The sequence below is a fragment of the Pinus tabuliformis genome, chromosome 6, assembly GCF_031772625.1.
Source record: "Pinus tabuliformis cultivar Carrire ecotype Pingquan chromosome 6, CPIR1, whole genome shotgun sequence".
In the NCBI taxonomy this organism is placed as follows: domain Eukaryota; kingdom Viridiplantae; phylum Streptophyta; class Pinopsida; order Pinales; family Pinaceae; genus Pinus; species Pinus tabuliformis.
In genome coordinates, this window is record NC_142292.1 from 1,843,760,481 (window position 1) to 1,843,778,709 (window position 18,229).

At 33.9% G+C, this 18,229-nt stretch overlaps 1 pseudogene; it reads left to right on the forward strand.

Moving 5' to 3' along the window:
- Window positions 1-17,119: 17,119 nt before the first annotated feature.
- Window positions 17,120-17,885, forward strand: LOC149266380 (NDR1/HIN1-like protein 6; annotated as a pseudogene).
- Window positions 17,886-18,229: the final 344 nt, after the last annotated feature.

The following is an 18,229-nucleotide window of genomic DNA, read 5'->3' on the forward strand; positions in this document are numbered from 1 at the left end:
CGTTGTTTTTCTATTTGCATTTGTTGTAATAGATTGGATCATCTGTATTAGTGGCAATCATATTTACAACATTATACATTGGAATCCAAGTGTTGCAAGCACTTTCTCTTACTATATATATAATTTCCTCAGGAAGATAGGAGAGTGTTGGGTGTCCCTCGGAGGCATAGTCCTTTGCATCACAGATGCTCACCCATATCTCACTTGATGTTTAAAACTGTGCTTGTGGTCTTTTGACTCTTGTGTGATTTTGAATGTTGAGGTCAAGTGGGATGAAAATACTTCGAAATTTAGCTAACTTATATTAGTTTTCCACTGTGTTTTTTGTAGGTTCTAACTCCTAATGCTATGTTTTCTGATTTTCGACATTTCTCCCACTGTAAATGAACATAAGTAAATATTATTCTTCCAATAAATTCATATATCAACATTTAATATTCTAATACATTGATTTTTTAGTATGTTACCATAGATAGCTTTCACAAGGCTGGTATATCCTACTTGATTCTTGCATATATAGGCGAGGCTACTTTTTTCTCCAAACATATGGGACCTTAAAAGAAATTTCTACAAGGCGATCCTATGTAAGTTTTAAATGTTGATTTTTTTAATCTTGTATGGGAGTAGAAATCCATGCTTTAACATATTCAATATGTATTTTCAATGGATAATTCAACAAATCCAAAAAAATTATTAAATAAACTAAATAAAGATCCATGAATTAAACCATACTTGCAATGTTGAAAAAGCTAGAGCTAAATACACTTAAAATTCAACACAGACTTCTTGCATAAGCTCTTGTTTAGTAAATTCATATACAAAATTAAAAATAGATCTCATCCCATTAAATAGGAATTTTCCAAAAAATTCCTCCCTATAAAATTGTCTTGTAAGTACAACTAGATATTATTATCCCTGCATGGCATTCTCATGGTTTCACTAGGTTTGCAAAGTAAAGACATTACCCCAACAAACTGTTGCTTTTTCATAGGATCTTTTGAAACTGATATTTACTTCTTATGATTTCTTTAGTTACTCTTTTCTTGCATTCATGTTCATCATAAACGAATTATATAGAAGATATCAACAATAGAAACTAAATGCTAGTAGGATCATAAAGAGACATCTAAACAAGAACACAAATTTTACCTTTGGAAAGCCCTCATGGGGGAAAACCTGGCAACCTTAGATAAATTCTTTAATTCATCAAGAGACACACCTAGATATTTTAGTCAATCACAAGGTAAAATTTACTAGCGAAGTAGAATTGATCAAACTTGGTCCAATTGCCTCCTAGTCAAATTAAACAGCTTCTTGAGAACCTCTGCCTGATCTGGTTTGCCAAGGAATAAATTTCACTCACTTCTACACTTAATAATATAGGTCCTATTTCCCTAGTATGCCTCACAAAAGTTAGGCCATTTTTTCACATGTGCAAGGTCATAATAGAAAGATAGATCCACACGTCACACATGTGAGGTCACAATAGAAAGACAGATCCACATGTCTGAGGTGAGATGTGAGAGAGAGAGAGAGAGGGAGAGAGAGAGAGAGAGATTCATATTTTTTCATTCTTCTTGCCTACTTCTTTTCTTTTGATGTCCATAAGATATATTTTCTTGTGTAATACAAATTGTGCCAAGGAAAGGAGGTCGACTGCCTTATATATACATTTCTTCTTGGATGAATGTGTGCCTCTTTGGAAGCCGATTTGACTAAGAGGGACAACTGGGCTTGTATGGAGGAAAAAAATCAAATATCAAAATTCAAAATTTTTCTTTCAAAATAGGACATGAAGAACATGCATTATATTTTCTCTTTCGAGAAGGACATGAAAAATATGCCTTATATTTACCATTGCATATGCATCAAGGGCTAAAAGAATTAATTATGAAGATTGACCATAGCTACAAAATTCAACACAGATATCCACTTGATGTAGCCTCTATAGAAGCTATTCAGAATCCTTGACTAATGATATATACAAAATTTGTCATACATGAACGATATCATTGATTCTTCTATTTTGCAAGAGCAATGGTCCACAAACATGCCTATTTATGGCATAGACAATCTTCATCCAGTTTTAATAACATGGGATATGATGCAAGTGTACAAGGGATCTGTTTTACATCAAATATGTAGTGATTCCAAAGCCTTCAAAATACATTGAATCTTACTACAGGAAATGCATGAACATTGCTAAGAAAGTTCATCCTGCATCATGGACTGATTTCTAGAGCTAGGAATTTTTTTCTATATATATATATATATATATATATATATATATATATATATATATATATATATATATAGAGAGAGAGAGAGAGAGAGAGAGAGAGAGAGAGAGAGAGAGATATGATATCCCATATTGACATAGCATATAAATCATGTTCATTCTCATCATATTGTTCTCCTATATCCAGTTCATTAGTGACATCCATTCCTGCAACAAACTGTAAATTAGCGGTACTAGAATTACATACTTTTCTTGTTGAGAAATATCTAAAAAATTGGCTTCCTCAATTGGATAATAATGTAGCTTCTCGGGTTCTCTTCATTATCCATCCTTATACCACCCCTTAATATAGCTCAAAGTTAAATGTGCATGGTGTTAGGCTCAATCATTTGTCAGAAGTGGGGCTCTAGTATCAGTTGGATCTCATTACTTCTTAGTATTGCAAATATTTCAAAGATTAATGTATGGGGGGAAGGCTCCATTCCTTGTAATACTCATGAGGTTGGAAAAAAACTTGCCTCCTTCTAGTTTGAGTGCTCTGAAAAATTTTGAACGATTATGGGAAAGTAAAACATTTTACATGTGCTTGTGAGGGATATTGAAATAATTGTGGTAGCAATAACCTTTACAATTCTTCTTAATATTCCCATTTCCTACAATTTTCTCCAATAGTAGAACTGTATCCTTCAATCTAGTGGGGAACTCCAAACCCTATATTGTCAAAATCTATAATGCTATGAATAATGTCAACATTGGTTGCAATTATCTATATTGTTTAAATTCTCCCCTCATGATACCTACAGGTTATGAACTTCATGAATTCTTACATTATGCTCATATATAATCATATAAGAACAAAAATATTCAAATCACCATGCTAGTTCCTCATTGTCAATTTGTTTATGCATTCTTGATCTTGATGCAAATTTTCCAATTGATTGTGTTTTTCTTTTCCTTTGAATGTCTTTTTCATCATGTACACACAACAATATACTCATAGTTAACATGTTCTGAGAAAAAATAACTATTTCTACTATTTTTGATGATAGAGGAACTTCTCCTTGCATATTAGAAATAGGTGTAGCATCTACCCCAAACTAGTAGTCTATCCCGATAATTAAATTGGTTATTGGATTTGTAACGGTTCTAGATGTATCTGGGAAAGACATTGTTGCCATGATTGGGCCAAAATTCATAACAACTTCTTGTGATCCAAATGTGTTTCCTATTTTTTGACTTCGCCTAATATAAGATGTTACATTACAATGCACTGTAACAACCTTGATTCAACACAGGGTATGCATGTGATCTTTTACTTTGTCCTTTATGTCCTTAAACTTGTAACACTTTTTAACTTTCTCATTAAAAAAATAGAAAATACCCCTAGATTTTACTCTTTGTTGACATACTTTTAAGCATAAACTAATTTCCCTTAAGCCTTAAGAAAAACTTTTCAAACCTAGGTTCCTCAATGTTGCAAACATTTAGTGGTATGCCTACGTGTGGATCATCTGAGCCCCTACCCACTTTGACTTTTTGTGACTAATCAAACTATCTACATCCTTCTTGATAATTTAGCTCTCTGACTACTTGTTCCTCGATAAAATTTTCAATTGATTCATCTACTTGAAGTATCTTGGTTTTTTTTTCCATTCTAATTTTTTTTTTCTATACTTGCACAATTGTGAATTGTTAGACTTTCTCCCTATAGACAAAGCATATCAAACTTTGCCTATTATGCTAGATTCTGAGGAATTCAATGTTATGGCTACCTACAAGTCATTCCAAACATATTTTTTTAAATCTTTAATCCTTCACATTTTTAGCAAATAAGCTATTTTTGCCACATTTCAACATGATTCCACTAGCTATTTCAGCAAAAATAGTCAGTTAAACTGGAAAATAAAAAGTTTTTGGTGTCCAACAAAGAATGTAAAGATAGCTTAAAACATAAAAGCTATATGATTTACCACATTGATTAGGGATCTCAGGGCTTCGACAAAGTTCTATCATTCTAATTGGCCTCCAGCCTTTCGACTCCGAGTTGGAGGAATTTCAAATACTGGGAGGCCACACCAAGAACAACTACAATATCCATGCAATTTCCTTCAGTAAAATTACTCCTAAATAGATCTAAACATTTTTCATTTTCTGTTTCCTTGACTTCCTCCATGATATTGGTTGCCCCACTTTAGCGGCACTGTTATTTGAGCCAATTTTATCTGATTCTTAGTTTTTATGGGTGGAAAGAAAACACCATCTTAACTACTTTTTCCATTCAAAACTATAGTTTACTAGATAGCAAGCATAATAAAGTCAACCTCATTTTCTATTCCTAATTGGATTATCATTGATAGTATGTCAATTGTCTTGTTAGACACAAATTTTCACAGATTTCAAATTTTATCAAACAATTGGTAGGTACACTCCACTGTCCTACTATTAGTCAGGGAATCGATCAATGAATTACACCAAAAATTGTGAGCATTTAAACAATCTCGGTGACCACTCATAAATAGTCTGCTTGGATATTAATTTAAGATCCTTCTCAACCATGGCTTCTTTTAGGTGAAAATAAACCATCCAATAGTGGATCCATCTCCACCACACTCACTGCATATCATGCTACTCATCTTTATTGGAAATAATATAAAATAATTTGTACAATCAGGAGAATATGTCCTTGGCATTATTTTCTAGCAGGTGAAAATAAACCATCCAATAGTGGATCAATCTCCACCACACTCATTGCATATCATTCTATTCATCTGTATTGGAAACAATATACAATAATTTGTACAATCATGAGAAAATATGCTTGGGATTGTTTGCTAGTATATCATAGACATGTTTGGAAGAGTGACGGGACAACTTGTAATATAAATACATTGATTAAAACCTATGGTTATCATAACATTGAGAAATTAGTACCAGCATGCCTATTTTTAATGCTGCAAGAATTTCTATCCATAGCCAATTTGATTATATCTTGTTGTTGTTCCAGTGCATACAATTAGAAGAGAATGGATATTAGATCTCTTCTCTCCATAGCCAATTTGAGCATATCTTGTTGTTGTTCCAATGAAAACATTTAGAAGAGAATGGATATCAGATATTTCCTACTTACTGTAGCACAATTATATCTAAATTAGTTTTGGTGCATTTTTTTGGAGATAGAAACTCATCCTCCTTCATTTATAAATGTTGAGCACAGTTTGATAAAGGGAAATTCACTGAAATGAAAATAAATGCAACAATTATAGTGAAATAATAATTACAATAATAATAAAATGAAAAATGTGTCAAATTTCAAATCATATAATTTTTCATTTAGAAAAATAAACTCTAGAGCTAGTAGCTTAAGATTTGAAATCTTTAATCAAATAGAAAAGTTGAGTTGCACTTGTGTACAAATTCACATTGCTCGAATATATTGACAGTGAAAACGAGCTAAATAGAAACCATTCAATAGATCTGACAAGATATTAACAGTGTGTGCTAATTCTAGTTACTTTTCTTTGTATGACTATATTGAATTGTTTGTAAATTATTTTGTATTATTAGCTTGTTGTGTGGGTCACGTTACAAGGGTGTGACATTAATATAACTCCATTGAGTTACTTTTTATTAAGTTAAGAATAGGGGCTGCATCATTATATATTTTACATAATACAAATATTATGTCATTATCTGTCAAACATTTTGTTTTTTAAATCAATGCCTATATATTCAATTTCAAGTATTTCCATGACGCCTATTAATTATTTAAAGGGTGCTAGCTTAATGGAAGATCATTTGCCTTATCAACAAGAGGTTGTTGGTTCAATTCCATTGTGCCCTTACATAAATTAATCAATGATATTTCTGTTTATTTTTAATTAAATAATTTCAACAGTGAGATATTTTTCTAGATTCATTGATTTATATTGTCTCTAAAGAAACAAAAGTGATATTATATTGTTTTTAAATATAATTTTTTATTGTTTCTGGAGAGACAATAGATAGGATTAAAGATATATTATCTCTATAAAGATAATGCCTTTAATCTCAACTATTGTCACTGAAGAGACAAAACTAAAGTTGTCTCTTAAGAGACATTAATGTTTATGTTATATATTGTATTTATAGAGACAATTTTTTTAAGACAATAATTTGAGACACTCCCTTAAAGACAATATTTAAGACAATACACAAAACTGAAGTTATCTCTTAAGAGACAATAATTCTTGTGTTATATATTGTCTTTATAAAGACAATTTTTTAAGACAATACACTTTTTTTTTATCTCAAGTTAAGACTATATATATATATATCTAAAAATTGTTTCAAATATTGTCTTAAACCCCCTCTATATTGTAGTGATTATTGCATCTACTCACACTGCTTTAATTGTATAAAGATAATGGATTCCTTAGAGGAAACCTCGATTCCAAATGTACCCAAATATTTTATTCTAGGTTTTCTTTTAGAAATATTGGATCTTGATTATCTTCCATAGTGTCAGGATAATCACCTGTACATGTTGTCTTTTAGAAACACTTCTCAGGTCTCGGTTTTGAATGTTTTTCATTAAATTCTAAAGAGTTTTTGGATTCATCTTTGTTTTAATTAATAATGTTAGGAGAGATACATATTGAATTGTTCTCACCTGTTAATGATATTTCATTTCCCTCTCTATGTAGATTAATGATATTTCATTCCTCACTCTATGCAGCAATAGAGATTGACCTTCTTGATTGTAAAACCTCGTCCTTTTCCCACAGCTAATTTTGAAAATAATTTTAAACACTCCTTACTTATTGATATTTTATTTATGAGGAATCGAATTTTGATCAAAATAGACATAGGACTTATTAATATTTTCATTATGAGGCATTGAATTTTGATCAAAATGGGCATATGAGAGAGATTGCGTTCGGCTTGAAAACTAACCGAGTCTGTGTATCATATCCGAAGAGGAAACTTAAATTTCATTTTATGTAACATAGCATAATAACGAAAAGAAGAAAGAAACTTTCATAAAGATGTAACTTTCAACTTATCTATTCATCTATCTCAACAATATATCATAATAACATAATATTAGAACACCAACTTAAAAAAAAAACAAAAATAGTTTTTCACTGATCTGTTTATAAATAGGGAGCGAGGGAATTCAACTAGGAGAATGACAATCATGTCCAGTTTTCCCCCTCGAGCCTTCTCATTTTATAGAAAAGTTTATTGATAATGAACTAACAAGGTCAAGAAATCATGAACTTATAAGCATTTCTTCAGGTTTCTACTGGCCACCAACCAACTCAGGAGTTCCCAAACTAGCAGTGTCTTTCCTCCCTCAACGATGTCCTGTTCAGGGTCACAAGCGTACAGATTGCTTATCCTCCTTTGGACCTCCTCTAACTAGGAACCAAGTCTTCAAGGTTTTTTCTTCCCTCTCTCCTCTTGGCTCCCTTTCCCCCCAACTCAGAGTATTTATCTTTTAGGGAGAGGAATAATTGTCTTATAGTTGTTTGGTAAAATGAGAATTTTGAGATAGGGTTTTTTCTCATGAATTCTCCTTTCCTATGAATTCCAAGTTTCCTATGAATTCCAAGGCTTTCTATAACTTTTAGAGTAAATTAAAGTAAAATTTAAACACTATAATTTTTCACTAGGCTTTCCATTTAGCCCCTGATTTACCAAGTATGTGCAGTAAAAAAAATGTTCTATGATGACTCGATGAGTAACTCTCCTTTTCAATCCGTTCAAGATGTCACCCAATAATAATTGCAAAAAATACCCTCCTTTTAATAATTGCAAAAGAAATTAAAAAACCCCATTTTCGGGCAAACCCTTTGATATATACTGCAATAGTTAAAAACCTTTCCATTTCCTGCATCATCACTATGAAGCAATTCTTAAATTGGAAAATGGTTAAAGAAATAAACAAATAAACTCTTCCACTTTAGTGGTTACCTTCTTATGAATTCAAACTCAATGGTTATTGATCTCAAATAATCTCTCTTCTGCTTTGCAACCAACAAAAGCTTCTCTTGTCCTTTCCAACCATCTCTCTTCTGCTCTGCAACCAACAAAAACTTATCTTCTACTTTGAAACCAACAAAAACTCCTCTTCTGCTTTGCAACCAACAAAAACTGCCGAGAAAAATAGACATGGTAAAAATGAGGATACTAATATTAATCACATACTGTAAATTGAGTAAAATTGGAAAATTGTAATTTAAAAGAAACAATAAGAACTTGTTTAGATAAGCTACATTAGAGAATAATATCGTGGGAAAAACCATGGGTTTAGATTATCATGAGAGCTGCCACTATTAGATTATATGAGATTGTAATTGCAAGGCAAAAAAGCAATCAGGGGTGGTCGAAAGATATTAAATGTAATATTGAAGTTAAACAAGGTTGCCCCCTCTCCCCTACCCTATTTGGCATTTACATCGACAAGCTTGAACATTATTTAGAGGAAGCATGTTGTGATGGAACGATCTTAGCTGGGATAGTCATCATCCTTCTTCTCTATGCTGATGATATTGTTCTTCTCGCAAGGTGCCCATTTGATCTTGATAAGCAACTTAGGCTTCTTAAGAATTTTTGCTCCACCATGGGTGTGACTATTAACACTGACAAAACAAAAGTTATGATTATAAAATCCAAGAAGGGCACTTACGCTAATTTTATGTATGACAATAATAACTTGGAGGAAGTGTATTCTTACAAGTACCTAGGAATTGATATTCATCACAAGCTCAACTGGAACTATAGCATTGAGAAAAGGATTAATTGGGGGTGGAAAGCTTATTTTGGTCTTGAAAATAATTGTAAAATGGAAAACCTCGTAATGTTGGATAAAAGGAAGTTCCTCTTTGAAACTTTGGTCACTCCTGTTATCTTATATGGATGTGAGGTCTGGGGTTGCAACATCTTTAGGGAATCCTGGAGAAAGATTGAGCAAATCCAGAAGTGTTTTATAATGTATAACCTAAAAATTAAAAGCAATACACCCTATCCTATTCTCCTTATAGAAGTAGGTCTTTCCCCTATCAAGAGCCTAGCTATGACTAGGCTTCTGTTGTACAAGCACAAACTCAATAACATAGGAGATCATAGACTTCCTAAGCTAGCTTTAAATTCTAGCCAAAACCACCTAAGGCTCAAGAGGGGGTGGTATAAAGACATGAGGGCCTAGTTAAACCCTTGGGAGATCAACGAGAATGATGCGTTGCAAGACATTAATAACATAAAAAATATTGTTACTTCTAAGTTCAAAGAAAAAATGTAGCGTGAGAAAGATTTAGCAGCTAAAAGAAAATTAAGTTATTATAAGAAGGTCATCAACCCCACCCTAGAAGATCAAAAGTATCTCTTTGTTTTAACTAGCTCAAAGAATAAAATTAGTATAGCGAAGATTAGAATGAACTCTCATGAGCTCCATAGTGAAATAGGTCGTTGGGCAGTTCCTAAAACACCATGGATGGAAAGGATCTGCCTTCTTTGTGAGAATAGGAACATCGAGGATGAAAGCCACTTCCTCTTAGAGTGCCCTACGTACACCACATTAGATCTCAGTTTCATAATCTTTGTCGCAATATTGAGCTTCCTAGCCTTTTATGATGTCAAAATTATAATGAGCTCACGAGGCTTCTCTCCAAGCTTTTTGAGCATAGGAATAAAATCTTAAATCAAACTAAATAATTTGTTTCTTTTCTTTAGGTCCAGTAGACCAAAGTTTGGTCTCAGTGGACATTAACCATCATCATCATCATATTATTATTATTATTATTATTATTATTATTACCTAATTTGGCTGTGTAAAAATGTTAAGCATGACATGACAGAACAATACAACATTTTTATGATACTGGGCTAGAGAGCACCTCTAGAGGCAATAAAATTTTAAACTTTAGAGTATTTTTTAATGTTTATCTAACTTTATAATATGTTTAGAATAATCACGTTTCAAATCATTGTGGGCTAGAAAGCACCTTTCGAGGGAATAAACTTTTAAACATTAGAGTTTTTTTTTTTTTTGTTTATCTAATTTATAATATATTAACTTTTAAACTTTAGAGTATTTTTTTATGTTTATCTTACTATGTTTAAAATAATCACCTCTCAAATTCTTAGTCAAATCTCATTTTTGAGAATACCATGGGAAAAACCATGGGTAATGGGTAAGAATACTATGGGAAAACCATGCATTGGCAAAATTATTTATTTGTTTATTTTTTTTTTTTTATGTAATTTGACGAAGTCAAAATTCTAAACAACAGAGTACCTAACTTTATAAGATGTCTATGATAATCACGTTTAAAATTCTTAATAAAAACCTAGTCTAGAGAATATCACCACAAAAACCATGGGTTGAGAATACTATGGAAAAACCATGGTATTATTAATTTGATTTTTATAAATAATTATTAACTTCAATTTTATATTTTATTTATTTTTAATTGTATTTTACATTTATTTTTATTGGTATCTAATTTGACAGAGTCAAAATGTTTACATAACATCACATAACATAACGTTACAACATATATTCTGTAATGGGCTAGACAACCTCTCTAGGGGCAAAATTGAAACTAAATTAAAAAATAATAATTAAAATAAGTTTGAATAAGTCATTTGATGATGTTTACATAACATCACATAACATAACATTACAACGAATAAAACTAAATTAAAAAATAATAATTAAGATAAGTTTGAATTAGTCATTTGATGTATTTATGCTAGTTTACAAGTCCACAGTATTGCATATCCCACGATATTTTCCCATAGTATTTGTTATAGTTAGGCCTATTTAAAGGCTTAGAGAATCAATGATGAAATGCATTGCATAACTCGTGCTATTTTCTCATTATATTTGTTATGCAGTTGTAATTAAAATCGACGGTTTAAAAGGCCCTGGTATTTAATAACCCATGGTATTTTTCCTTAGTATTTGTTATGGCTAAGCATCTTTAAAGGCTCAGAGAATCCATTATGGAATGCATCCATCTTAACTCCATATAAGTCGTGTATACATGGGCGACTAATTTGGTGTCATGGTAAGTTTTGTTTTTAGCTTATGAACAAGTCTTTTATAGGTGCAATAGTACTTGGAATATAGTTTTACAATGGTGTTTATTTACATTTTGTTGACATACTCTTGACATACTTTCACTGTGATGTAGTTTCTATTGATATAGTAGATCATATTGAACATAGAACAATAGAATATGTAAATTGGTTTTTATGAATGTCTTTAGGATTAATCATATCATTAGGTTCATTGTCTTGAGGATGAACCACATTAGTTGGTTCAAAACGTCGACCAAATCCTAATGATGTGATTAATCAGAAAGACATTTGTCTACCATATGGATCACAAAACTCTAAGATCAAACCAAATTATCTCTCTATTTGATAAATCTAGATTTAAGATAGATCTTGATTAAATCTACTAAATATTTATTTTAAGTAGTTTTAATTTTACTTATAATTAGAATATTAAGTATTTGATTGTATAATTAAACTAGTAAATAATAATTATGGTGTAATTTTTGTTTATAATAATTAATATTATAAATTAACTAAAAATATTCAAATTTAATAAAATTAGTTAGAATTTAAGTTCGTCTATTTTCGATTTTCGTGGTCAAATACTCTTGACGTATAAATAAACATTATTTATGCTAATCGGTTTGTTGGAATTGATAGGGCATAAATTAGAGATACTTTGGGTTGAACATATTATTTAGGACAAGTATAAATTATGTTGGAAAAACAAATTCTAGGCAGAGGGAAACTGGATTAGCTGTTGTAGGTTGTCCCATGAAACAAATTTAGTTTTCTTATTTGGAAGTACTCCAAAATTAATGTTGAAAAGTAGGTTGTGGGTAAGAAAATACAAAGTGGGAATTATCTGGTAATATGAATCGTAGTATTTGCGCATGTGTGGTCCCAAGGATTTTCCAGCAGTGGTTACGGGTAGATTTGCTTTTATGTAAATTTGTTACAATAAATGTTTACTTGAGAATGCTTGTGAAAAACTATTGTTGTTATTATTTTACATTTTATTCGCACTGAAAACTGTATTATTAGTCTGACGTGAATGTAAACTAGAGGACGCTGTAGGATGTTTGCAGCCGAAGAGATCTCTTAGATGATATTAGTAAAAATGAAAACGACAACTGAAGCATACCTCGACTCGGAAGTCAAGAACGCCGTGATCACACGGCCAGCCTATTTTAGAGCTATAAGAGACACGACTACCATTGCTGGTATTAATGCCCTAAAAATTATTAATCAACCCACCACTGCAGCTAAAATAGGCTGGCACTGTGATCACGACATTCTTGACATCAGAGTTAGGTATGCTTCGGTTGTCCTCTTTATTTTTACTAATGCCATCTACGAGATCCCTTCGGCTGAAAACATTGGGCAACCAAGAAACGCTCACCCATCAGAAATGTGTGTACAATAAGAAAAAATCACATTAATTATTTTGGCAACATCTAAAATTTAAAAAAAGGAAACATAAAAAAAAAACTAGTAAAGATGGAAACATCTCTATGGTTGTTTTTTCTAATAATGTAATTGATTTCTATCTCATATATTCTCTAATTAAAAATGCATAAGAAGAATATTTGCATTTTTTATAAAATGCTCATCTCTTCCTCATAATAAGATGATGGTATTGTTTTCTAGAACCTCTATGTTATTCTCTAATTCTCTTAATCTTTTTAGATCTGCATGTAGATCAATTGGTATCACAGCAGAAGATCTTGGAAGCTATCCACTTGTTCCAAGTTTTTTTTTGGAATTTGTGGCTTAACAATTTAACACCCTTCTAGGTGTGCCCTCCTTGCTTCAGATTCTCATCACAGATTGCCGCTTGAGGTCATACCTTTCAATTCCTTTAGTGGATGAAAATCATGTCGCCCCATTGAGAAACCTCAACCGAGGACTCACCAGTGCATGATTTAGTCATGGCTATTCAAGAGCTAATTATGTTGCAACAACAGAGAGACCCTCCTTGACAAATGCAGTTGCATACAGGCTTTCAATTGCCCAAATTTTTAGGAAAAATAAAAGCAAAGGTCATCGATTCTTGGCTCCGCAATCTCCCTACCTATTTCAAAACATGTCCCACGATGGAAGAGGACATGAAGGTTCAAATCGTTGGTCTACAGTTGGAGGACCTGCCGCAAACATGGTGGAATACTCAACTTGAGAATATGTCCTTGGTTGTTGAGCTCAGAGACCAAGCTGAGACGAGAGCCACACATATCACATCTTGGGATGACTTTTGCCAAGCCTTAAGAGCATGTTTTAACCCCCAGGATATCTCTAGAATCTCCTTGCCAAATGGCTGCAAATCCAACAACACCAAATCAATTAGTACAATCATAGATTGACGTCTTCTACAAATTGCGCATTCAAGTCCATATCTCTGATCCAGAAGAGGTATTAATTATTAAATTTAATTTTGGTCTACTATTGTTTTTTCGTCGAGAAGTTGAGTTGTTTGATAGTACTTCCTTGCACAATGCCTTTGTTCAGGCCTTGGCTGTAGAATGTAAAGTGGCTCCTCAAACTCGATCTCCTAAAACCAAAAAGGATCCATCTCATGCTAGTCCATCTAATGCGGCCCTTTACTCATCTCACTGGTGTACATTCATAAGGCCAACTCACATGCTTCAGTAAATTGTCGTGTACTTCAAAATATGCACCCTAACAATACTCGTTTTACAAAGGTAGAGCAACAAAATTCCTCTACCTCACTTGCAATTGTTTCTCTTGAAAATCCTACCAAAGTAAACCCATCTCTCATCCTCATGACTACTAATGAATCTGGAATCTCTGTTGCACCACTATTTACCAATAACTGTCAAATCAAACATGACTTGGTGACTCTTATCCTCGACAATGGGAGTCAAAAGAATCTTGTGGCACAAGGCTTGGTTCACCACCTTAGCGTTCCGACCACTCCACAACCTAACCCATATCAGCTAGGTTTGGCTGAAAAGGAAGTCCCTCATCTTATTGTCTTCCAACATTGGGTCGTCACCTTTGCTATCGGTCCTTTTCGAGATATTGTGCTATGTGATGTTTCTCCTCTCGATTATGCCAATTTGTTACTAGGAATTCCATACCAACAAGCCCGAAATGTTGTTTATCATGCTAAAGATCACAAATACCACTTGCAACATGAGGACCACACCTATGTGCTGACATCCTCGACACTCACATCAATCCAACCTCTTACTGGCAAAGTTACCATTAAGAAAGTCAATATAAACCAATACATAACTTTGTGTTTGGTTTGCTCTGTCGAGCTAGAAAACAACAGCAATGCAATATCCCCTGCCATGACTCCACTACAACCAAAAATTGCAAATATCTTCATTGAACCCATGGTGTTTCATCCCCAATTCTCTATTGAAAACAAAATCAATCTTATTCCAAGTGCTTCCTTATCCACTGCCCCATTATTTTGCCTTACTGGAAAGCCATCTATTGGACATGATTAATCAAAGGAACATGTTTTTCTCAAAGGTCAGACTAGACACAAAAATATGCAGGTTGTAAAGATATATGCAACATCTAATGGCGTTAATTGTGGGATTCAAAGAAATCCATCAATGGTAGCAATAGATGAAAGCTCAAGTTCAAATTCTAGTCGCAAGAGTGCCACACAAGTTGGGGCAAAGCCATTGTCAACAACTTTTGGGCAGAGTGTGGATACTGTATTCAACAACAAGAAAACAAATGAGGAATGGCAGTCAATGAAGGGACCTGTTCTAAAAAATTTGAAGGGCCCTGTTATGGAAGACTTCATGTTAGACATGCATCCTTTTTCTTATTCTCAAATCCATGCTACTTTCTATGCAGGAATAATCTCAACAGCTGCTCGCCACTTTTGATGGGAAAGCATGCAATGAGTTCTCATTTTTCACAAGGGAAACTCTCACTGCGCAGAATGGCACTGTTTAGGGGTGTCAATGTGGCTCCTGACTTATCATATCTTGTTCGTTGGAAGGGACACACACCAGTGCATACCCAATCGCTGAAAATAGAACCATTGGAGCACAATTTCCCTCCACTGGTGGACGAAGTCAGGATACTTCCCACTCTAAATACGGAGGGATTGGACAACCAAGAAATTCTCAGCAATCAGAAACATCTAGACAACAAGGAAAAATCACATTATTTTCTTGGCAACATCTGAAACTTGAAAAGATGGAAACATCAAAAAACTAGTAAACATGGAAGCATCTCTATAGTTGTTTTATCTAATAATGTAATTGATTTTTATCTCATATATTTTGTAATTAAAAATGCATTAGGAGAATGTTTGCATTATTTATAAAATTCTCATCTCTTCTTCTTAATAAGATGATGGTATTGTTTTCGAGAACATTTGTGTTATTCTCTCCTTTTCAGAGTCTTTTTAGATATGCAGGTAGATCAAACATCCTCCTCCTTTATCGTGAGAATGAGTAATATCGTGTTTGATTATTATCAAACTCATTGAAGATTTGAATATCCCATATGTAGTTCCATTTTATGAAATGACATATTAACTCTGCAAGACATTTCTTATTTACTGGAATATCCTAAACGGATACAGAAATTCTATGAGTTTATAGAAAATATAGATACTCTAATTGGGAAAGGAACTGGCTACGTCGAGAAAAAATAATTCCCTGTAGTCGCATGATGAACGACATAAGCTTTCTTCCTTAATTAAGTGACTGAAGAAACAAAGCTTGTTTGTTCATAACCCTTAGTAACTTAAAAGTGAATTAATATTAACCAAAACACTCATTCTTAGTAGGACACTCATTCTTAGTAGGACTTAGACGAGTGAGCAACAGAACATAAAGGTGGAAAAACGAGTAAATCAAGTACAAGCACAAGCTTTGGAGTTCTCATTTCAAGTATGACTATGAACTTGGACCAAAGATTGGGCAAGGCCTATTTCCACCTCTATAGATCCATTAATACACTTTAAATACAGTACACGGTGACAGTATGCCATGGATGTCAACCCATGTGCATCCTTTCGCTGACGAATAGATTCTGATTAATAAGAGAATGTGTCGATGTCTCTGTATGTATTCGCATTCATCCACCATGACTTATGCATCCATGATGGATTCCAGAAATTGCGTTGATAGTACGCCATTCTTTTGGCGGTTATGGCATGGAGCATACATGATTGTATATGCTCAAGTTTTTAAATTATGCGCGGGCTAATGAAATTCAAATTTGAAATCATTCTGGAAAATCAACCCCGCCCTCATTTTCTTCAAAAACCCAAACCTCTATGTGAACCATGCCCATTATCATCGATAGAAGAACTCTGGAATTGGTAAGACTTCGTCTAGACGTTAGTTTATTGGGGAGAGCTCCGACATGATGCCCTGTACAGATAACAGGTTCTCCTCAGCCCGCTTGTTGTCGAAGCACATACATAGAATAATGCATAAGAACGTGGTTCGAAACTGGTACACGATACTAACCACTCCAACAACTGCGGGTAGCTTCCTTACTCAATTTTCCCACCAGGCGACCTATGCTACATTCCCTCACCTTCCAAAAGGTAGATTGGAAATATTGGTTCATGTGAACTAACATCTCTTTTGTGGATGCTCCGCCCCTGCAGAATTCATTCCCATCATTGCATGAAGGTCTTCAAGTTTCCGGGAGCCCCAAGATTGAATCTTGTCGGCCTAAACTGGTTCATTTTAAGTTTTGGGAGCCCCAGGATCTAGTCTTGTCAGCTTAAGTCAGTCCATTTTAAGCTTTAGGGACTTCCAAGATCAAATCTGGTCGGCCTAAATCTATTCATATCACTTTGTTCACAGCTCGGGGCTGGGTGCCATGATGGCAGATCAACAGAGAATCTACTCGATGACTGCAGATGTCGAGAAGGATGCAGGCGAATATGTAAACAAGAAGCCGAGTGCTCCATTGGCGCCCAATTCCAGCAATATTTCCTCTAAGAAGGGCGGAGTCGATCCCGTTGAGAGTTAAAGATTCCAAAGGACCAAGTTATCTCCAGAAGAGAGCATCCCAGATACTTGTCACTGCCTCCCAAGCGCCGATGCTTGTGCTGCACCATTTGCTTTTTAATCGCACTCGCCTGTGGCATTCTGTAGTTGGTCTTTTGGCCCAAGATCCCCGAATACTCTATCGACAGCATCCATATTACTAATTTCCCCATCAACCCCATCGATTTCAATACAAATTGCCAATTCGATGTGAAAATAAAGGCCCGGAATCTCAACAAGAGGATCGGTATATATTATCTCGACAACAACCCTCTCGTAGTTTTGTATTCAGGCTCGGAGCCTGTCACAGGCTTCCTACTGGTATTTTACCAGGGCCACAAGAACACTACTTTGTTGGACGTGGAACTCAGTGGGACCGGTGCTAAACTCACCAACGCCATGAAGTCTACGCGCAATGCGCAGATAAATTAGGCGGGCATTCCCCTGAAATTGAAGGCGATGTTCCCATGAAGATAAAGGTTGGGAAGTTGAAGTTATGGAAGATAACAGTTCGCGCGTGATGGGACCTTATCGTCGACCAGCTCGATGCCAAGGCCACAGTGACTGTTAAGAATTCCAAGGTACGGGTGAAGCTATGAGGATTGCGCGCGACTTAGGATGCATTGAATTCATGGTTATGGCATGGTTAGGATTAAGTGTTTTTGTGATAGGACCATATAGATGCTACGGCTGCAGATATATTTTTTGATATACAATTTGTTTTGTTCAGACTCCATATAAAATATTAACTGCAAACTTTCAGTTGGCAGACATATTATTTTTAATAGTGTGGCCCTATTTTTATGTAGACATGTTTTACTATTTCCAAAATATAATTGGATTCTTTACTCTCTATTGTTCTTTCCTTGCTCTCACAAATTAGTAGGTATTTTGTGGGTATGTTGGTGAAATTTATAGATAAAGATGGTATATTTTAGGAATA